This window comes from Petromyzon marinus, chromosome 21 (genome assembly GCF_048934315.1).
Source record: "Petromyzon marinus isolate PM22_M1 ecotype Great Lakes invasive population chromosome 21, UKy_Petmar_22M1.pri1.0, whole genome shotgun sequence".
Classification (NCBI taxonomy): Eukaryota; Metazoa; Chordata; class Hyperoartia; order Petromyzontiformes; family Petromyzontidae; genus Petromyzon; species Petromyzon marinus.
In genome coordinates this window covers 1822895-1847691 of record NC_133687.1, presented here as the reverse complement: position 1 = coordinate 1847691, position 24797 = coordinate 1822895, and positions in this window count along the sequence as shown.

The window sequence follows — 24797 nt, the reverse complement described above, 5'->3', positions numbered from 1 at the left end:
GCAAACCTGGTGGCCAACTACAAGAAACGTCTGACCTCTGTGATTCCCAAGAAGGGTCTTGCCACCAAGTACTAAGTCATGTTTTGCAGAGGGGTCAAATACTTATTTTCCTCATTAAAATGCAAATCAATTTATAACATTTTTGACATGCGTTTTTCTGGATTTTTTTGTTGTTATTCTGTCTCTCACTGTTTAAATAAACCTACTATTAAAATTATAGACTGATCATTTCTTCGTCAGTGGGCAAACGTACAAAATCAGCAGGGGATCAAATACTTTTTTCCCTCACTGTATGCTGTACTCATATACCACTGATCATCCTTGTAGAATAGTCGGGCAAGTTGATAAACGGGACCACCCATGTAACCGACAACATAAACTCAGCACTCAATTTGGTCTACTCTTCACACTGCCCAACAGTCTTGTAGGATGTGGGCATACTCACACTTTACCCCACCATACGCCACCTGCTGATCTATCAACTGCGGTGAGCCCATTTCTACTGCTGGATGGACAGAGGCTAAACAACTTGTGCCACTCACCGACACAGCCCATGTTTGTGATGCTTTGAGTCTTCCATCGCGTGTCTACAGTAAATATACATTAAGTCACCGTTATCATCACTTAACTGCAGGTATTGTGGTTAATGCAGACATGAATCCTTGTAAAAAGGTTTCAATTTTGTTGCCAGAAAAAAGGGGAAAAACCCTATTTTTATATTTTGGTACTGGCAAAGGAGGTCTAATGATGTAGATGCTCATCCCGAGCCCTCATTACTTTGATAGTGCATTGTCTTTGAGCTGTACGCTTTTTGGCGTCATCTGGTCGAGCACCAATTGGGTCGAGGCTCAAAAGAAAGCCGTCCCTTGGTGTGGACCAATCAGTTTCAAGGACAATGCATATATTATCATTGTGTGTTTTTTGTCTGAATTTTGACTGCAGGTATTGTGGTTAATGCAGACATCTGATAAAAAGGTTTCAGTTTTGTTGCCAGAAAAAAGGGGAAAAACCTTATTATTATATTTTGGTACCGGCAAAGGAGGTCTAATGATGTAGATGCTCACTCCGAGCCCTCATTACTTTGATAGTGCATTGTCTTTGAGCTGTACGCCTTTTGGCATCATCTGGTCGAGCACCAATTGGGTCGAGGCTCAAAAGAAAGCTGTCCCTTGGTGTGGACCAATCAGTTTCAAGGACAATGCATATATTATAGTGTGTTTTTTGTTTGCATTTTGACTGCAGGTATTGTGGTTAATGCAGACATGAATCCTAGTAAAAAGGTTTCAGTTTTGTTGCCAGAATAAAGGGGAAAACCCCTATTATTATATTTTGGTACCGGCAAAGGAGGTCTAATGATGTAGATGTTCACTCCGAGCCCTCATTACTTTGATAGTGCATTGTCTTTGAGCTGTACGCCTTTTGGCGTCATCTGGTCGAGCACCAATTGGGTCGAGGCTCAAAAAAAAGCCGTCCCTTGGTGTGGACCAATCAGTTTCAAGGACAATGCATATATTATCATAGTGTGTTTTTTTGTTTGCATTTTGACTGCAGGTATTGTGGTTAATGCAGACATGAATCCTAGTAAAAAGGTTTCAGTTTTGTTGCCAGAAAAAAGGGGGAAAACCCTATTATTAAGTCACCATTACTTCAGAGGTCTTACACATAATGTGTACACATTGGTTGGTTTAACTCGATGCTATATACAGGAGGCGATTGATTATCTGCGTGCGGATTATCCGATTTGCTAATTTTGACATAAATTAATAACTCATGGAATTTCCCTTAAGACGAAATTAATATTCTACAAATAGTTATACATAGTTATTTTTGGAAATGTGTATTTAATTGCCACGTGCTTAAACCGATCAAAGATTGTGTCTAGTTAATCCGAAATCCACGTGATTGCTACTACAGTAGATGTGTAGTGGGTTCACGGGACACGGAGACGGTGGAGTAGAGGCAGCACTATTTATTCAACTTGGCAGGGTTACACTGAGAAGGGGTAACGGCCCCTTCACCCGTATATACACTGGGACACCCTCTAGGCTAACAGCCTAACCACTATGCTCCCAGTTCCTCCGCTATAGGCGCTAGAGGAGGCTATCTGACCTGGCCCTGGTTATGGCACAGGTCACGGCACCCCACCAGACAGACCGGCCCTTAAAAGGACTCTGGCTCTGGGGCCGCACCACTGGCTTGCCCTGCCGGCCCTGAAAAGGGCAGCGGTCAGGGTAGTCCCAGGGTCTATCTAGCCGGCCTTCTTTCTTCACTGGTTCTTCACTCTTGGCTTATCCCCAACACTCTGCCCAGAGCTCTTTGGCTCCCCGCCCTTTATACCAATACACCACTGAGGGGCAGGGCTGTAGCGGACGTGTTAGTAGCTACCACTATGTGACCGTGTGTTCCCTTCCCGCAACACCCCTACAGATGCATATATTTACAACAGTGGGCAGACTATGATTGATTTTGATTGGCTTGGCTCTGCTGTCCACTTGGTGAGTGGAGTCTTCTGCGCGGGAGCAAGAAATTGTTTTAACTTAAATATAATTTATACCTATATTAGTGTTTTTTGGCATAGAGATCCGTGGAAAATGGATATTGTTTTTATTATTCGCGATTTCGAATAATACGTGGCAGTCTTCCCCATCATAATCGCGGATAATCGAGAGTCTACTGTAATAGATATGCTCACATTTAGTGCAACATCCCTTCTATAGAGAAGAGAGAGAGGGCATTTTGACTGATGTATGGTTGAAGCCCACATCCCAAATTGAGGCGCCTTGAAACCCATGGAGAATCAGAAGTTGCCGCATGGATCCAGTTTCCCATTGGGTAGCAAACAAACTCCCCGAGCAGTGAGATATCAGTAGAGAAACATCTAATGTCTGAGATGGACGCAGCAGCTTCTGTTTACGATCCGACGCAGCTCTCTCAGATGAATATAGACACATAAATATAAATGTAGACATGCACATATATACATGAGTAGTAAACGGATACTGATGGCTTCGGGAGGACTTCATCTAGCAGTGGATTGTTTTTGGCTATTGCTGCTGCTAATGATGATGATTTTAAAACATGTATAGAGATGTAACAGTGATACTATACCACGTTCCAGACAGGCAGAACCTTCGAAGCAGACGATTCGAATCACAGTGCGCAACAACACAGAGTAGACAGACGATACAGACTGAGCATACGAGAAATACAGCACAGCAGGACAGTCTTATCACATGAGACAGATGGTACACACAGCACGGAATAAACATACGAGACAGACGACTAATGAGAACAGGCAGTACAAATGAGGCAGACAATATGGACGAGACTTACGGTACACCATGAAAAAGAAAGTAGACACAAGGCTGAACAATCAACACAGTACAGGCAGAGTTGATTTGAAGCTTTCGTGACTGCAGGAATCTATACCCTTTGGTTATTTTGGTAATGTCACGTAGGTAAAAATTAAACAAATCACGACATTTCGATCGCAACACAAGCAATCATCATCAGGTGGGAACACCACAGCATTTTTTCTTGCCGAAAGAAACAAAGAGTACGGGCAGAGTATTCAGACTTCAGACAGACTCCACAGAGGCAGGCGTGAAAATGACGTCCATAAGAGATGACACCATACACAGACAGTTTACATTGAACAATCACATAAACAGACGGTACAAATGAGACAGTGTAAAAGCAACAGACATTCGCAAATGAGTGAATAAGAATGAGGCAGACTATACAAACGAGACAAATTAACAATGAAAACGAGACGTCTCTCTTTAAGCGATGCGTGTTCTCGCGGGCGAGAAGGGGACGATATAATTTTCTCCGATACCAAGGTTATTTGCAAACCCACGGGTTTTTATCAGAGATTTGTTCACGAGGCAATTCAGATTTACAAACACAGACACAATTTTAACCGAGAAGATGGTTTCAAATTAAGCAACCATTGGAAAGATGTTCTAAATTGAACCAAACATTAAACTAATTTTCAATGGTACAGTATTTTTTTTCAAGTAGTGGTACCCCAAACTTTCGCAGCTCTTAAAATTCCCTTTTCACACCATTGAAGTGTATACCCAGTTGCTGTTAATAACTCAGCTTATTGAAGAATATATTGAGTACATTTATTATATTGATGTAATTTAGACTTAGTTTTTTCACATCGGTTTACTATATGATAGTTGGGTAGTGCAGCCCCTTTGGCGTCCATGTGCTAGGTGCCTCTGTGGATGTGTAAACTTTGACTTTAACATAGCTATTTCTGTGACCCGTCACAAGCTAATCCCTCAGCTATTTCAATGCTAAATTCTCCTGTTTGATATGTAAACTCCTTTGTCAAGGTGCCTCACTTCTCTCACCCAGCTTAAAAGACGCTACGAATCTTAGCAGCGTTCATTGAAGCTCTGTCGTCCTGACAGTTCTATTCCTTCACCTGAAGAAGGCTACTTGTGTTGTGGCCGAAACGTCGTGATTTTTGTTGTTTTATTTTTTTCCTACGTGACTTTACCGAATAGAACCAAAGAGTAGAGAAGGGGACTGCTTCGCCGGACGGAATCAACTGAAAAGCGTCTGTGGTGCCACAGCAGCGAAGCCACTTCGTCGGAGCCGTGTCTGCAATGTCACCACGAGAAAACGTCCGGGCCGACGCTGCTTCCCTCTCACCACCCTCCACATGAGCAAACACACACCCCCACGTAGGACCTCGTGGGGAAGTCACCTGGCCTCCAGGTTTTCACCCAGGGGCCCTCCTCATAGGGACATCTCCCACGGTTTCCTGGGGCCAGGAAATTGGCCGAGGCTTCCCCGAGGTAAAATGTCAATGCGGCACCATGAATTAACGATCACAGGTCACGGCCAGGCCATCCAGCCACCGCGATGAGACAGCACACAGGGCAGAATCAGCCGGGTAGGCGCCTGATTGGCTGCGCAGGTTAGGATGTTAAAGAACCTGATAGACACCAGGGTAAGCATCTGATTGGCTGTAAAATTATGCTTGCACACCGTGGCCAATGGCAACGGTCTAGCGGTGGCCCCTTTTGATGGGTAGAGAGGGAAGCGGACGTCAATGAAAGCACCGATGCTGGCGCACCAATGGCGGTGAGGAATCGCGGGTTGGCCAGGCAGTAATTTGATGTAGGAAAGGATAAAATGGGAGAGCAGAGTGCGATTGTTAGTTCGCATTCTTCTCAAGTCAGCGAGCCACGCGATCAGCCTCCCCGCCACTCTTACGTCCGAGTGACGCTCCGAGTACAGCTGGGACCCACAAGCAGGGAGGATTCTACAACACCCTCGTCTCCCCAACTCTTAGCGCCTACCACTAAAAATCGTGAGTACGTACGAAGGGCTTAGTGGACAATAGCGTGAGGACTCCTCGGGAGGTTAATTCGAAATAGGCGGGACAGATTGGGTCTTAGACCGTCGGGAATAGGTTAGTTATTCTACTAATATTGACTCTGGGCTACGTAATATTTAGCCTCGGACTCTCCGAGAATAAACTGTTAGTGATCAATAACCTTGTCGTGTGATTTCTTTGAAGGTGGAGATATTGTGGACAGTGTGGGCACGTGCAGTCACGTATTCAGTGATAAAGCTGCCGCGCGCCGGTGACCGATGTTTGCCTCGAGGGCGTAGCAAAGTAAACACACTAAGCGCCCTGCGCAGTGTGTTTACTTTGCAACGCGCGCGTTAAGTGGGTCGACGTGTGCAAGATTCAAGCAAGCGGTGGTGGTTATTGCGATGGTGGTTGTGGTGGATGTTGCTTAGGTGTAGAGCTCCGCCACGAGGTACACGGGTGCGCACGTGCATATTCATGCAGCTATTCTTAGCGCGTGCGTGTGGTGAGCGACGGTAGGCTCGCACGGGTATGCACGGGATTATTCATATGGCCTTTGTTTGGCGTGTACGTGTGGGGAGCGGCGGTGGACTCGCACAGGGGCACGTGAGATTATTCATACGGCCCTTTAAATCATCTCCGAGACACCCCCTCCAATCGGCTTTGCGTGTACGAGTGACGTCACTGCCCTTTGACCCCTGCCCCCCGTCCCGCGCGTGCGATTGGTGCGCGTCGTTGTGAGAGCGGCCGCGTCAGGTTGGAGCTGCAGTGGGCATATGAGTGTGAGCAGGAGCGTAGGGGGAGTCTCCTACCAACGTTTGGAGGAGTGTGCGCAGAGAGTGTGAATTAACCCCAGGTGGCTAAGCGCCAGCCGTGAGTCATGCCCCACACAGAGGACGTGGAGGCGGCGAGGCCGTGGACTTGAGGGGCCACGGCGAGAGGAGGGGAGTCGGGGAGCAGCAACCCTCCCCAGGAAGAGGAAGAGGGGAGCAGCGGATCTCACACGAGTGAGGAGCCGGGGGTCAGCCTCCCCCACACGTCCCTGACGGCGCATTCGCTCGTCTCTCGACCCTCACCCACGTGTGGCTCCACACCAATCCCTGGGACTGACCAAGCACGGACATTCGCCTCCCAGCAGCGCGACCGAGTGCCTCCCGTGCACAAAGAGAGCGCGAGCTGCGCCCTGCCTCGGCTGCAGCTGCGGGCGCAGCATGGCGACTCGGAGACGAACTGCGGCGGTAGCGGTGGAGGTGGCACAGGTAGCTGGCACTGAATCACTGTGGTGAGTGGACGGCTATTGAGAGTGGAGTTGTACCGGAGTTGTTACACTCGCGTAACGTATAGACACCCACAGGGTTCAGTGGCATCGCGGCATTGATAGCGCGGTTGTGAATCAGTGCGTGAATAAACCCGCGGGTGCAAGGCAACGTGTGTGCCCTGGATCTCTGCCCATTGTAATAGAGGACATCAGAGAGAGGCCGGTAGCACAGGGACACAGTCTTCTGCGGTTTAAAGTTGGGTCCCTCCAACCAGTGGCGGAGTCAGTGGGGGTGGGGTGGCACGTGCAAACCCCCCCCCCCGCCCCAATGATCCGATCGAAATCCCTAATTTCGATCGGATTATTTGGGTTTATTAGTAATAAATTGGCATTTTGTAACCCCCACTGCCACTGTGTCACATATTAATACGTGCCAGGGACTCTATAAGATGATAGGACAATAGTCTGAGTCCATAATTGGCAATACGTCATGGCAAAACAGTTAAAAGTGACTCAGAATTGTGCACAGTTGCGTATAGAGTACACGACTTCCCTGAAGGCATACCTTCAGCGAGCGCGATGCCGATCACACACGCGTCAAATAAAAAGCAAGAGATATGTCCTTACTTACTAACAACTCTTATCATTTTTCATTGCTGGAGGGGTTGCCTCCCCTCCCTTAAAATCCTGGCTCTGCCACTGCCTCCAACAAGTATTTTTTTTGGATCATCATACTTGTACATGAGTTTGGTGTTCTTGTCTTCTGTATCTGTACAGATTTGCAAATATTGCTTGATTATGAATCATTTAATTACCTACCGTGTTGTATTTGTAGTCCTGCGACTATTGTATAATTTTATTCATAATAAGTTATTTGCTTGACAATCAGCATTGGTTATAACTAAGTCTGACTCAACTGACTCTCTTGAGTCTGGACACTGACCAGCTGATGGCTCTACCCGCAGTCATTACACACAACGTGCTTTCCACAAATGAACCACAATATCTTGCTGATCTCGTAAGGTAAATAAACCATTACGCAAACTCCAGTCATCCTCGCAGCAGCAGATTTTTGCTAGTCGTCGAACAAAGACGATCACTGCATCGCGCACTTTCAGTTGCGCTTCTGCGGCCGTCTGAATCGCTCTTCCTAGATTAAGAAGCGACTGGAGATATGAACTAGTCAATATAAATTGAAAACTCATTTCTTTAGAACTGATTTTTGTATTTAGTTTGTTGCACAGCAGTGCAACCCTTTATGTTACAGAATAGTGCATGCAAGCGGATATCACAGAGCTACCTCTGAGATCCATTAAAGTAATCTCTGGTCCACAGGGGGCAGCACTTTCCCACTCGCTCTTCTTATGAGAGTAATATCCATCGCATGACATTCAAATCGATATTTTAGTTCTCAAGGGCTGGGATTTTCGACCAATTAAATGTGGCTAAAGCACACAACTACCGGTCCTCCCCACTGTGCCAAATTGCCACGTTTTCACTGCATCTTAAAGATGACAAGCCAATAGTTGACAGCTCAGGTCCACAGTAGGTCCTGGTGTCAAGGACATATTAGGAAGCCACTGGAGTTATGCAATTTTAAATCTAGATTGAAAATTCATTTCTTAAAAACTTTGGTCTTGTATTTACTTTTTGTCCTTCCCCCGCAACTCCGATTTGCACGGTTGGCTACATACTGTGCGAAATAATTTCAACATAAATACCCACTTGGGTGTTTGACCGCCTGGTGAATCTGCAGACGCTGTATCTGGACAATAACCAACAGCAGGTGATACCTCCCGCTTTGTTTGTCCGATTTATTGAACCGATAATACGGAACATAGAAGCAAACCAACTGACGTTGCTGCCTCCTGGGATCTTTGACAAGCTCGGAAAGTAGAGCTCAGACTGCTGTCGACTTCGTGAGAATCAGATCGTCGTGAATCAGATCGTCATCTGTCTGACCCTATTTTGCCATAGATGATATCATACATTCCTGAACACATGCAAGAAACTAAATTTTTCACACAAAAATAGAACCATGGGACTTAGTTAAATATAGTAAGTATTTACTATTCTTATTGCTATAGCATGAATTTGGTTCTTTTGGTAAAGTCACGTAGGTAGAAAAAAAATATATCACGACGTTTCGATCGCAACACAAGCGGTCGTCCTCAGGTGGAAAAAATCCAGCAGTGGAACTGCTGAACCAGCGAGAGAGCTGTTACAACAAGAGGTTATTTATGTGGCGATGGGCAACTAAGCAGGGTCTGAGCTGGAAAGGAATTCCATCCCCAGATGCAAGCACGTCAGTTGTGTTAATGGGTGAGATTAGGGAGAGATAGATTAGGGAGAGAGATTAGCATGAAATGAGCTTCCGTCACCGCATAAGAGTATCGTTCCTGTATATGCGTACAAGAGCAGTGTTAATAGGAGATTGGCACTATGTTGATTGGAGATATTAGGCAGGGAGATTAGGGGGATTAGCAAGTTAATGTCACGTCTATGTGTACCACAATCTGCGGCGCTGCCAAATGCGCTGTGAGGCAAGCGCATCCACGCAAGAGAACCACTGCAACGGTGGTCACGCCAGTGAGACACAAAGCCAATCACACAGCCAGAACTATCGATACATCGAGGCTAAGAGAGCAGAGGTGGCCATGTTCGTGAGACCCCAGCCCGTTAATGTAGAGGCACCTCACAGGGCAATGCAACTCAGAGTCGGAGATAACAGCCAAACGGCAGGGAAGAATGGAAGCACCACAGCAAGCTACGACTTTGCTTGGTTAATAACGTACTTCCAATGATTACTCAGCTTATACCCATCTTCTAGGTTGAAATTGTCTCTGTGTTTATATCTCTGGATGGCTTCATGGACAAATATTTGATGGTAGCCCGAAAGTTTTCAGAGTACATTGGTCTCAGACAAAACAATATCGTGCGAGCCCAATGTGTTATAACAATGATCAGCCACTGCAGAGGTATTGGTGCTGCCGTGTTTCAAATCTGCCTTGTGTTCGCGAACACCGTCCGAGACATGTCGTTTCGTTTCCTCAATGTAACTGCTGCCACAGACAACTTAGTTTTTAGACACCAGGGTATTGCATGTCAGGAATGACATCCGTCACAGATGGGATCAAAGCACGGATTTTGTGTACTGTATTGCATCAGACCTGGATCTTGTGTTTGTTTAAGATTTTGGAAATATTTTTGGTAACACTTGCTATGTATAGCAAGGTGATGGTTTTTATTGGGTCCTCAGACGGTTGCCTCCCCATGGTTGGGGCTACAGCTTTGCGGATTGTGCGGTCTGAGTATCCATTCATCTTGAGGGCTTGGTGTCCGTGCTCCAGTTCATTGTCTAGGTGGCGCTGGTCGGAGATATTGTAGTGATTTGATGAGGGAGTTTTTCTGGGCCGGATGGTGGTGGGAGTCAGGCTTTAGATCCGAATCCGTGTGGGTGGCTTTCCTGTAGATGGAATGTCCCAACGAGCCCTCAGGCCTCTTCTCAATTAAAACATCCAGGAGTGGTAGCTTGCCATCATTTTCCACTTCCATGGTGAATTTGATGGATGGGTGTATGGAATTGATGTGGTTGAAAAACTGGTTCAGTGCTGGCTGGCTATGTGGCCAGATGACGAAAGTGTCATCTACGTATCTCTTCCACAGGGAAGGACGTAGGGTGGATGTCAGGATGGCATCTGTTTCAAATTTATCCATGAAAACACTGGTGATAAGGGAGAACCCATAGGGGTACCTTTATTTTGTTTGTATAATGTACCATTCCAGATTAAATAAGTGTTGGTAAGGCAGTGCCTCGCCAAAGTTGGTACATCAGGATTCAGTCCCTGTTGGACCAAGTCTGCAATGATTGCTATGGTGTCCGGAACAGGTACCTTGGTGAACAGAGAGACTACATCGAAGCTGACAAGCAAATCATCTGGAGACAGTGAAATGTCCTTGATTAGAGAAACCAAGTGAGCTAAATTAAGTACTGCTGAGGTGGTCTTGCCCATGAATGGAAGCAGGGTCTCAGACAGGAATCGGGCCAGTTTGTAGGTAGGTGAGTTGATGGTAGAAACGATAGGACAGAGTGGAGTACCTTCTTTATAGATTTTTGGAAGACCATAAAATCTGGGTGGTCTAGCAGCTTAAGGTTTTAGAGAGAGCTGCTTGGTTGGTTCGATTAGAGAAGTCGAATTAGTGATGATATTGTTTTTTTTGTTGCCAGGTGGTTGGTAGGATCTTCGTTGATTTTAGTATAACTGCCATCATTAAGAAGGTCCTGGATTTTGTTGTTGTATGTGGTTTTATCCATGATGACCATGGTATTGCCCTTGTTGGCTGAAAGGATGACAATGTCGTCCCTGCTGATGTTACTAATGGGTTTCTTAGCGTTTTTGAGGATGGCGGCGATTTCAAATCTTGCCACGTCTGCTGGATGTGACCTAAACCTTTGAGGGCTACGTCAACCTGGGCAATGATATCATCCACTGGGATGTGTTTGGGGGTGACTGCAAAGTTCAGCCCTCTAGCTAGTACCGATTTTATGCTATGGGAAATTGGGCTGTTACTCTGATTCATGACAATCTTGTTAACATATAACTTTTTAACGTGCGGATCTGGCTTCTTTTTTGACAGGATGTTGAATTTAGCAATCAGGTTAACTTTACATTTGGTTGACATTGTTGCGGCAGAAGAAATAGTTATGTTATCTACAAGGTCCCAATCAGATGTGGACATTTTATCTGTTAATGCTAAGTGTGATTGTAAGAGACATTTGTCGAAATTTTCAAGTTCAAAACGGAGCAGTCTTATCCTCTCTGAGATTAGCGATAGGCTAGCTTTGAACAAGATCCATTTAGCGTTAGGAGAAGTGACAGCAGCAGATGTGAGTGTGGATGCTATAGCATGCTTTACATTAGAAACATCACTGTTCAAATTTGTTCAGTCATGTTGGAAGTTGGCTCGTAAATTAAGTTTTTGTGTTGTACATCAATCACTTGTGGCATGATACTGTTAGACATCGTAAAGGTGTAGCATTATATCCGGGAAAGTTTCGTAAACCGGATGTAATGTGTCCCAAATTTGAGATCAACATTTTTATGACATTTAAAAGGACGTAAAATAAGAAAAAATGGGCTTAAAAAAATCACATTGGCTCCATTATAGTCTGATGACTATTGTATTATGTGTAAGGACAGTACGGGGTGATGTACAGACAGTACGGCTCCCCGTGGCCGTGGTTAATAATTAACGTGACGGGAACAGACATACTCTTTGGTTCTATTTGGTAAAGTCACGTAGGTAAAAAATAAAATAAAACAACAAAAATCACGACGTTTCGGCCACAACACAAGTGGCCTTCATCAGGTGAAGGGACCAGACTATCTAGAGGACAGCGCTGGAGTGACCTCTAGACAGTCTGGTCCCTTCACCTGATGAAGGCCACTTGTGTTGTGGCCGAAACGTGATTTTTGTTGTTTTATTTTTTACCTACGTGACTTTACCGAATAGAACCAAAGAGTATGGATCCTTGCAGTCACGAAAGCTTTAAATCTAGAAGGGAACAGACATGGCCATGTAAGGGTAATATGGGACCTAAGTGGTCGTTAATAATGATTGGAGCGACGGGCACTGACATGATCGCTTGAAGATAAGCACGGGACCTAAATGGTCGTAAATAGTAATTGGGACAGAGACAGACAGGGGCAGGTGGGGTGAGAAAGTGTTCAGGAAAAGGGGCATGGCCGGGTCGTGAGTGGGATAAAAGCCAGCGTGGAACAGGGCTCTGTGCTGCTGTTGTGGGGGAACCAAGGAACTTCCATCGTCGTCGTCATCTTGGAGCGGGTCGTCTTCATCATCTTGGATTGGGCACCTTGTAGACTTGGAAGGCGAGAGTTATATTGTCTCCGTGACTACGAGGCGTCCACTCCTGTATAGCCAGCAAACTACATAGGGAGCTAGATTTGAAGCTTTCGTGACTGCAAGGATACATACTCTTTGGTTTTTTCGGTAAAGTCACGTAGGTAAAATAAAATAAGTGAAAACAACTAAATTAAATCACGACGTTTCGATTGCAACACAAGCAATCATCATTAGGTGTGATAACCACAGCAAGGAATTTTTTTACTGAAGTGGGAGAGGGACCAGGGTTAGGGCAGTTAAATAAGTCAGAGAGGGAGACGGTGGGGGGGGGTGAATGGTTGGGGGGGGGGTGCGTAAACTGCCGGTACAGCAGAGACGCTGAGAGTAAAAGGGCAACATGATTGTTGCCAAGATAGATGATGACATCTAAAGCAGAATTGCTGTATCAGGTGAAGAGCTCTAAGACACTCGAATCCGCGAGCACAAATCAGATTTGAAACATGGCAGAACGAATTCTTCGGCCGTAGCTAATCATTGTTTCAACACAGCGGGTTCTCATGACATTGTTTTATCTGATATCAAAGTACTCTGCAAACCTCCCGGTTATTACCAAAGATTTGTCCATGAAGCCATCCAGATATACGAACATAGACACAACTTCAACCGAGAGGATGGTTTTAAATTGAGCAACCATTGGAAAGATGTCATCAACCAAGTCAGACTTTAGCTGCCTTATAATTGTACAGCCACTTCCATTTCTTCCAGTGGGTTGTACCCGTTTTCGAGTACCGCGCGCCATTGCTTCCCCCAAACCCCCCACAGCATAACAAAAGGCGGATTAACTTAGCCCTCCCCCCCACCCACATCCCTTCCTGGCTCCTCCCCCCCCCTTAACCTGTATATAATCTCGGGTGTCTTAGAGCTCTTAACTTGATACAGCAATTTTGCTTTAGATGTCATCATCTATCTTGGCAAAAATAATGTTGCCCTTTTACTCTCAGCGTCTCTGCTGTACCGGCAGAGACGCTCTCCCCTCCCCCTCTCTGACTTATTTAACTGCCCTAACCCTGGTCTCTCTCCCACTTCAGTAGAAATTTCCTTGCTGTGGTTGTCACACCTGATGATGATTGCTTGTGTTGCAATCGAAACGTTGTGATTTAATTTAGTTTTCATTTATTGTATTTTACCTACGTGACTTTACCGAAAAAAAACAAAGAGTACATAGGTAGCATTGCTTAGAGTCACATAAATTACCCAAGTGTATATAGTCACTTGCAGTTACTCGTTAGGTTATCAGTGAGTCTGTGGACTTCATTCACAATAAATATACATATAACTAAACAAGACAGTGTCTCTGAGAGCTACATTACATATGTATTATATATTTTTTGAAGTTCTATCTGTCGGTATAAGTGGTGATGATTGAGTATTGGCGGAGGCGAGGTCTGTGCTGGAGTCTCTGGGACTCGCTCAGAGTTGGGAGCACGCGGAGCCGCAAGTCCCTTACAGTGTTCTTGTGGGGAGCAATCGTGGGCTCCAGGACTCCAAGCAACGAACTGTGCTGGCAAAGGGCTCAGTTCAGTTCCCGCTGGGATCTCTGACAACACCCAGGCCTTGAGTGTGGCTATAAATCGCATAGAGAGTCTCCCCGAGGGGGTATTTGACCAAGTGGCGTCTCAACCGCGCGCTTCATTAAAAACTCGATCCTCGTATCACAGTTTGCCTTTAAATTAAGGACGCTTTATTGCAATGGAAATTGCTTGATATTATTCACAATAATAATTTGTGCTATCGTTTACATATACACACACTCCACTCATTATGTATGTATACACATAGAGATTGCGACGTGTGAATAATTATGAAAATGCAAGACTTGGTTTTATTAGTTTAACACGTAAGTTTTATTAAGTAAATTATTTTTTTAAATAGAATATGTTACATAATATCCAAACTGATTAATCGATTCCTTCACTCACGATGTATACCTGGAATCATGCGTGTAAATAATATGTTGTAGGGGTCGATAAAAGGAGAACCACTTTGTGGGGAGGTCAACAGTCATTGAAATTTGTAGAGACTTGCTCCCGGAATAGGAAAGTGGAATTTCCACCACTCACTCAGGGCCGTACACATTGGATGAACACCAACGCCTCAACACTCATTTGAGCAGATCACTTTGACTCACAATGCAATACATGCCATTGAACAACAACAAATGGTCATGGTATGTACTGTCGGTACTGCTATATGTACGTCTTGTCTGTTCTGACATCCGCATGACTAAGTATACACATGTTCGCAGTTAAAAAACATCAGCCATTCTCAATGAAGGCCTCCCCCATGCCGTGTTGTCACGGTGGGTTTATCACCAAACTTCATCCGCTGTGGTTTTGCGGCTTTATGAATGTGAGTGAGGAGTGCATCTGCATGGGATAGAGAAGTGCAGCACAGGGCTGGGGGTGGTTCTGCTGCACTGCGCTCCACTGGAAATTGTATGGCAGCCCTGCAGGCCCACCGTGGGTTGCGCGTCGTGGTCGCCCACACGAGGCACTCTCCAGGCTCAAACCTAATGAGCTTCTGAGATCGGACACATACCAGGCGATTAGAGACAAGGCCGTCGATTTGTTTCTGAAACGAGCAAAATAACTGCCATTAGTAGTGAAGTCACACGAACTGAAAAAAATGACCCTGATCATCTTCATCAGTATCCGTACTCATCAATGCCATGACTAATTGCAGTGCGATGGAAGCAACAATTACAATGACAGCTGAAATGGCAAAGTGTCTAGAGGCATCTGCACCTCCACACTCTGTGCACGAGCGGCGTGCGCGTTGCGAGATTCAGGCAGCGCCTGCATGGGAAGAGGGTGACTGCTTTTGTACTGAGCCACAGATATCCCCCTGCGTGGCCCTGCTGGGCCCCATGTGCGATGACTGCCGGGGGCTTTTACTCGAGCTACAACTCGTAATGTGGAGCGATAGTGACTGAAATACGCATCGCCTCATAGTAATTAATGTGTTATCCTTTCACGTATAAGTTCACTACTGTTATTAGGTGGTGGAAATTATTTAAACTTCCATTTTGTTAGTAGTCAATGCATTACTAATATTACTACTCTGCCATATGTAATATACAATTGTTACAATTCTTTAATTTCTATGCACATGTAGTGAGTCCAACTGAGTCGCAGATGTCTTGCGAGCAACACTATTTATTTCACCAACTCAACATAAAATATAACGTAACCTACACTTGGGTGTTGAACACCCATCTAACTACGCTAAAGGAGAACTAGACACTGTTCGCTATCCCGGTCCGGACCACAAGCTGGATCCCGGACCGCATGGCTAGAGGCTTCTTCAACCCAACGTGGATATTCGTCACCAACAACCTCTAAGAACCCCGAGCCCCTCACGGGGCCCCCGTTATATCGGCCTGGGCTGGGGCTGGCTCCGCCCCTCGCCCTGCCCACCTTCTAGATCTCTCAAACTCTTTCCCGAAGGCTACCGAGAGCTCCTTTATACCATGTGACCGTCCAGTGGCTCCCGTCCACCAGTGGCCGTCCTCCAATATCATCCGGTCACGTGTCGGCAGGTCAACCAGCGTATCATGCCCCAACGTAACCCTGGCTGGCTGACACTCCCTCTCGCTCCCTCACCGGGTGCCCGCACCGCACAATGTACGTGGTGCCTCCGCGCTGATCAGCGCTCACCCAAGCCCCGCTAGGGCTGGTACTACGCCCGGTAACCGGGCAGCACATAACAACACATTATTCGGCAACAACAAACAAGTGTGTTCCAATAATAACAGAAGAGCGCAATAAATTACCCAAACCCAACTGTACAATATATACAACAAGAGAAAAATGAACAACCCAACAATCGCATCGTACAAGATCCGCACAATCAACATTTCCCACCCACAACATGTAACAATGCCCGTGAGCTCGATGGCGAACAGGATCAGCCAAATACTCGCCACGACCCATGCGAGCGTGACAACTCATGATGGTATGGGAGTGTGCAATACGCGGGGATCACGCGAATCGAGTCTTTGAGTGAGTCCGTGATGCCGGCCCTCCAGGCGGGTTGAGCTCATTCGCCCGGAAGGCCTGGGGGGAACAAGAAATCGACTCGATGAAGCCGGCTCCTCATGAAGAGCAGTAGGCCGGGCCGTTGGGTTCTTTACGTCCAGAGCACGCGAGCCCGACACGAGTGTCTGCGTGCGAGGCATCAATTTTGCAGCGCCTGGGGGCGGAACAGAAACACTCTGCTGAGGACCAGCATCGGCAGACACACGCCCCAGCTCGTCGGGCACACCCGACACTCGGCTGCTGCGATATGGAGATGAAACAAACTCACGTGGTGTGATAAACGGCTTAAGACTAGAGGGGTGTACAAACCGGCCAAAATAAGTAATGTTTCATTGTTGAAAATGTCTGCGAGGCACGCGTTGCGTATGTGCCGTCCTCCTCCTGACGTCGGGAGCGCCTCCTCGGGACCATTCTCCGAGGGTCCCAGATCCCGGGGATGTCTGGGGGATCACCTCCCTGCCGTCTTCTTCGTCTAAGGACACCACGGTGTCTTCCTCCTTGTTAACATTGACATTCTAACTCATACTATTACTTTCATAATAAATAAATAAACTATCGTTAACACTTCTGGCACCAAATGGAGTGAGTCACTTCCAAGACACTAATAGTAGGAGGCACATACGTTTATTCTAACTCACTTCTACTCACACAAGGGATAACGACAATCGGGTCAGGAGAGCCGGCATGCTGCCTGACCCACGACGCCGAGGAGACAAAGACGTAGCACGACGGGTTCCATTCCAAACGACAGCCTTGTCCCAGCGTTGGGACCTCCCTTTTATCCCCCCAACGTGGCCTGGCTCCGCACTCGGCCATACCCCCTTCTGGAACCTACCAGAAGATTCTGGGCTTTACCCCATGTGTCCCCTCGTCACCTTCACCCTACATCCCTTACCCCGGCCTATCATGTGCCCTGCTAGCCTACCAGGCTGCTACGTCCTCAGATGCCCCTTCTCTGCCAGCAACCAGCGCAACACACCATAGTGACCCATTCTGTGTCATTGCATACCCTGCTGGCAGACCAGGCTACTACACCCACGAAACCCCCTCTCTGCCAGTATCCAGCACTACGCACCTTAGTGACCCATTCTATGTCACTACACATGTATCTGAATTAGCGGTCACTTCAGCCAGAGTGCCAGTCTTGTATTTCACCAGCATTTATGTTCTTATATTTTTAGAATATATATTCGAGTCTTTCTTGCCAAAGTAACGAAATGCATAACATAAAGATGTTATATATATAGGTATTTTCCTCCAATTTATTCCAATTATATTAACGGCAGGCCATGCATGATATGAAGAATCAATTGCTAATTCTCAAACACCTCAGTGGGTAGATCTGACGCTGGTTCCCAAGCAAATGTCAGCAATGACTTTTAGTGAGTTTATAGTTAGTATAACAAAGCAACTAACTTTTGTCAAGAACACTACCTCGAGTATATTAGCATATATGTAAATATGTGTGTGCATGTGTAGTGGACACCTTGACGACAGAGACGGTTGGATTTGAGGCAATACGTATTTATTAACTCTTGACCTGTTACAGCTTAACACTTGAAGAGGTAACGGCCTCTTCACCCATTCTTCCAAGGGAAGTATTCCCAAGCTAGCTCCCCAAGCTAACTAGCTTACTTCCCACCTATATCACAATCCTCTCAAGGAGACTACCTGACCTGGCCCAGCCAAGGCACAGGTCCCGACCACCAGCCACGCGAATCCGGCCCTTACAAAGACATCGGCCTTCGCGGCTCTGGGGTCGCACCACTGGCTTGCTCTGCCCGGCCCTTAGAAGGACAGCGGGTCAGAGGAGTCCCAGGGTCTAGCTAGCTGGACTTTGGTCTTCAGCTGGTTCTTCGGCTCGTTCCAACTCCCCCCTCGCTCTCGGGCCCCGCCTTTTATACGATTCCCCACCAAGGGGTGGGGGTTCTGTGGGATCCTAGCACCACATCCCCCTCCCCTCGAGAGGGGCGGGTTCTGTGGGATTGTAGCACCACATCCCCCTCCCCTCGAGAGGGATCCCGGCTAGGGGTGTATCACAACCGCCCCGCACAAGTAAGTAATGGGAGTTAACCGGAACTGGTGTGCACGCGTTCCAATACCACCACCACACATGTATACATGCGTGCCTATGTCTTCGTCTTTTGTAAATTAATGTGTAGTGAGTCCAACAGAGTCGCAGATGTTGTCTTGGGAGCAACACTATTTATTAAGCAACATCCACATAACATCACGCAATCTACACTCGGATATCAAATGCCCATCTAACCATGCTACGGCAGAACTAGACATGGTTCGCTATCCCGGCCCGGACCACAAGCTGGGTCCCGGACCACGTGGCTAGAGGCTTCTTCTCCCCGACGTGGATCTTCTTCACACCAGCACACGAAGAACCCCGAGCTCCTCATGGGGCCCCCGTTATATCCCTCTGGGCTGGGGCTGGCTCCACCCTTCGCCCCGCCCACCTTCCAGATCTCTCGAGCTCTTTCTTGAAGACTCCCGAGAGCTCTTTTAGACCACGTGACTGCCCAGCGGCCCCTGTCCACTGGTGGCCCCCATCCAATATCATCCGGTCACGTGTCAGCAGGTCAACCAGCGTATCATGCTCCAACGTAACCCTGGTTGGCAGACGCTCCCTCTTGCTCCCTCACCGGGAGCCCGCACCACACACTGCTCGTGGTGCCTCTGCGCTGACCAGCACTCACCCAAGCCCCGCTAGGGCTGGCACAATGCCCCATAAGCGGGGCTACAAATAATGGTAACACATTATCCGTCGTGGCTTCGTAAGCCTGTCACCACACAGTGACAATCACAGTCACTACAAATGTACACATGTCATGTTGTACTCGTACATAATTGTGTATTGAGAAGCATATATGCATGTTTTTGTTTGCATGCATGTACGTATGCTATATATGTGCATTATGTGTGTATATAATGTGGATCGATGAACAAGGAGATACATAACCAACTGCAGGCGATGCCGCCTGCTCTGTTTGACTCACTCGTCTGAGTCTGCACACCAACAAACTGTCGGCTCTCCCTGCTGGGGTGTTTGACAGACTCACCCAGCTCGTAGAACTGAATCTACGTGACAACCATCTGACATCCATTCCCGTAGGTGTGTTTGATCAGCTGGTGAATTTACAGGAGCTGTGGCTATACAACAACCGCTGGGGTGTGTGAAAAAACTCACCCAGCTCATGACATTGAGTCTGTGCAAGAACCATTTGAACATTGTCCCTTCGGGCCTTGATATCAACATGATAGTGCAGCACTGTGGAAATAAAAAAATGACGACAACGACACGTTCTACATTACATGCAATGCGTTTGTGATATCACACTAGAACATAGGTAACGTAGAGATTATTCCAGGCAGCACTGAGTTGTTACCCGCGTGGAACGTATGGTGGCATAAATAACTGTTCATCACATCCCTCCTCCACCTCCATGGGTTCTGTACCTGCTTAAGCGAATGTAGTCATTGAGTCTGATTGGAAACAGCTCTGTGGATCTCTACAGAGATGTCAACCAAATAACACCCCTCCCTGCGATGGGTACTGTATCGACGTCATATGTAATTGTTGTGCAAAGGTTAAAGGTTATACTGTGGTTAACTATGCAATGGTTGCAGATGGGATTCGCTGTGGCAGCAATCGTACTCACGGCAGTGATGCTTGACGGTGAAGTATCTGCGCCTTGGGCACCCACGTGACTCGTTCAGCTGTGTGATATACCTGAGCACGATGAATGCAGTGCGCTGCCATTTGCAATGGAGTAGATCGTTCTTGATTTTAAGCTTTCGTGACTGCAGGAATCCATACTCTTTGGTTCTTTCGGTAAAGTCACGTAGATCGTGTCGTGTGAGAAAGATAATCGTCATAGATAAACAGATTTAAATATGTTGGAGACAAAATAGATCATTGTGAAATGCCAGCGTTAATGGTGAAGGCATCCGTTTGGCTGGCACCAACTACCAAATGTATTGACCAATCAGAAATCTACGAATCCAATCCCGCTGAGTCGAGTGGAAGCCAAATGATGGTAGCATGGCAAGTAGTGCGCGATGCCGGACGCAATCACACGCTTTAGCAGTGTCAAGGGCTATAATCATAGACTCCACAATATTCAAGGGTTAAGCTCCGAATGAGTTACAGCAGAAGCCACAGGTAAATGCTGATCGCACTTGAAGGAACTCAAGCTGATGATCATTAACAAATGATGAGTCCAAGTGATGGTGTAGCTGTTTGTTCATGACAGATATCAATACTTTGCACTGCGATTAAATCAAAGCGATAAAACGATGGGTATGTGAACAAGATGGATGGCTCGATTCGTGACTTAGAGGACTTCGAAGACCAGAGCTTAATTTATGATAACGATTAAGTATATACATAAGAGATAATGCGCGTTGAATAGGAGACTGCCAGTCAGGCTTGAATGAACTTTAATACAGACACGTGTTGGCGCATTTACACATCTTTCGTTTGAGTGGGAACCAGCTGCAGGCGCTACCCGCCGGGGTGTTTGACAAACTGACCCAGCTCACTCAACTGAGTCTGAATGACAACCAGCAGTTGGTGCGCTTTGTACGTCAACTCGCGTACAAAGAGAAGCCACTCAACCTGTTCACTCTTGCAATGTTGAACCACGATAGCAATTATCACGATGATGGCAATGCGATTATTATGAATAAGATCCCTTTGCCGATTAGCTGCTCGATAAGGCCTCCAGACGGCGTTGTTTAACCATACTTCATCAATAATGTATAATTACAGTAGCTGTACTACCCGGCTTCGCCCGGGACTTGGATTCACCACGCCCGGCCGCCTTTGTCTCCCCAGTGGCGATGTTCACACGCCACACCAGTTACTCGTTTGAGGCTGAGTCGACCTAGGTGAGGCCCAGGACCGGTTCAAATAATCGTCAATGCGTTACGCTTCCACATGTGCGGGTCACATGACAGATTTGACGTAACGGCTCACTTGCCATGCAAAAAATACATGCATTATTGAGCTTCCCCCCCCCCCCCCCCCACATGGCAAATTTCAAATTTGTTGCATGTCGAGAAGTACGCTAAACATTTTGAACAGACACATAATCACAACTTTGCCTTTTATATATATGGAGATAATAACTCAGCAGCTCCAGACGCACCACGGAGGGTCTCAACCTCCGGGCCGCCAGGTCAAGCCGTCCGCCGTAGCACGACGGGACCACATTCTCCGAGCCATGTGAGCGCACAGCCCCCACTAGGCTATGCACACCATGGAGTGTTTCAATCTCCAGGCGGCCAGGTCAAGCCGTCAGCCATACCATGACGGGACCACACTCTCCGAGTCATGTGAGCACCCAGCCCACTAGGCTATCCACACCACCACGGAGTGTTTCAATCTCCGGGCGGCCAGGTCAAGCCGTCAGCCATAGCATGCCGGTACCACAACTGACATGTCAGGCACGCAACACCCCCTGGACCATCCTGGTCAGGATCTGCACCCCAAGAAATTTGACAGCCAGCACCACAATTCCAACACTGGCAGCATGTCACCATCTCGATTTAAATGCTCCGTACCAATGATGGCAGAGCCACCAACCAAGGCAATCATCCCCCGCACAATTGCAATCTCACACCCTCACAACACATACAATTTGATATTTGCATTTCAAAATCCCCCTCAACATTTACCATGGGACTCAGGCATTCCAATTTGAGGAGCAGAAAAAAAATTAATACACAAAACGCCCAATAATCGTCGAATGGGGTGATACAGTATATGCAGTCCATGCAGTCTGCATAGAGCCAACCATCTCGAGCAATGCTCCTTACAATCCATACACTGTTAACAAACACAGCACAGCTACACATTAACAATGATGAACAAGCCAACCATCTCGAGCAATGCTCCATACAGTCCATACACTGGTAACAAACACAGCACAGCTATACATTAACAATGATAAAGTTTTCCACAGTCACACTTTGACAACTCACAAGCGAAGCTCCATACTGTATACCTAAAACAATCGCGACTCCGCAACGGCAACCAACAGTGTCAACAATCATTAACTCGGCAATCCACTGGATCTTAAAATAACTCCCCGAAGCTGTAATGAACCAATAATGTACACGCGGACACCCGGCACGAACGCCACGGACAGACGCAAGTTATCAAAATCAATTGGACGCCCCGCATACCGGCGGGAAAACAATAAAAAAAATAACATTAACTCACAACCCGGCGCACGCAAGATGGATGAGGTGTCAACAGGGGCCGGTGTGTGTCGCGTCACACCTCGCCTGACAAGCTGTGACGAGCGGAAGAGGGCAGGGTGGAGCGCTGGGATGCCCCGAAGAATCTTGCACGCCAACACGGACTCCTCTTGCGACTGCAGCCGCCGCCCGCGCTCGAGCAGAAGTCGGGGCGCCACTTGAAGTGTGGAGCTCAGCCTCCACAGGTGTTGACGTCGGCGGGAACGACATTTTGGCGGGAACAGCGCCCCCGCCAAAATGGCGGGAACGGCGTTTTGGCGGGAACAGCTTCCCGGCCAGCCGCCGAAATGGCGGCCCCACCGCGGCCCCCGCATGCCGTCCGGGCCTCCCCCGCCAGCCCCCCGCAGCGACGATGGCGTCCTCTCCTCGCGGCTTCTTCCCGCGCCACAGCTGCTTCAGCAGCAGGCTGCGCACCACGTGGCACCTCCAAAATGGCCGCTCCCGACCACTGCTCCACCGCGATGGTCAAGATGGCGGCGGCCTGCCACGTGGTCGCTGGAGGACCTGTAATGGAGGCCGTCTCCCCAACGCGCCCGATGTCCTCCACTGGTGCGGTAGACACACCAGCCGTGGCCACAATAACCGGGGCCACGGAGCCCAGGGTCGTCCGGTCCCGAGTCGCCGCCTCTGCGTCGTTGGAAGACGCAACAGGTGGGTTCCCACACTCTATGGACTTAATTCGCATTCTGGATGATCCACGTGCTAAGATATAGAATATCCACGCAGGTACAGTCCCAGGGGAACATGACAGAGTATAAGTTAAAGGGACAGCCCTGCAATTACATGTTCACCCCACTGCTGGCAGAAGGGCCGCAATGTGGAGGGAGTTCTAAACGGCCTATTTCTACAGGGTACTTGGCCTACTCTCCCATGCTGGCCTGACGTCTTAAAATGAGTTGGGAGTGCCCACACTTCACCACACGTGACCTACGGATCGACTAACTGTGGTGAAGCCGTTTACACTACGAGGTGGACAGAGTCAAGGGACGTAAGAAACGTGCCCATTATTTAATTTGCAGAGCATCAGGTCAATGCGCCATACATTGGATTCCATGTCCAGTGTGCTCACTATTTCGCTTTGACTACATCTTGCATCTTATAGAATTCCTGTAAAAACTCTCTTCCAGAGCCATTCTCTGATTAACGGTAGTGGATCATTCTGGGACACAAATTAAATCATCTTCCTTTCTATATCGCCACAATAACATACATATATCCCAGTCTATCGGCGTATTGGCCTTCGATACTTTGCTTAAATATGAAAACGCTGGACCAGGTTCGCGTTTTTTGGGGCTCGTCAGCTGTCATGCGTGCCAAGCAAACACTGGTAGTGTTACCAGATGTACACATGTTTACCGGATGCCTGGCAGCCAGGGTGATGCAGGGCTCTGAGAGAATTTCGAATTGAACCATCACATCTTGACCGAACATTTGATATGACATTTAGAATAAACTCGGAGTAAAACCACAATATATAATCTTTATGTTGCACATTTGCTTAACTTTGTAAAAATGTCCGGAATATGTTATTAATAAAACAAATCCTTGTAGAATAAGAGACTGGTGGTCTGGCTGTGGCGGACTCTAATCCAGGCACATGTTGGTGAATTTCCGCATTTTGTATTGGTCTGTAAATCGGCTGATGGTCGTTCCCGTGGGGGTGTTTGACCGCCTGGTGAATCTGCAGAAGCTCTATTTGAGTGGGAATCAGCTGCAGGCTCTACCAGCCGGAATCTTTGACAAACTGACCAAACTTATATCTTGAGTCTGCACACCAACCAACTTCAGGCTCTACCCGCCGAGGTGTTTGACCGCGTCGTAAATTTAATGGAGATGTATTTGTATAAAAACCAGCTGACGTCTCTCCCTGCTGGGGTGTCTTTACAAACTCAGCCAGCTCATGATACTGAGTCTGTAGAAACATAATTTGAAGAGCGTCCCTGACAGCCTTTACATTGACACCATC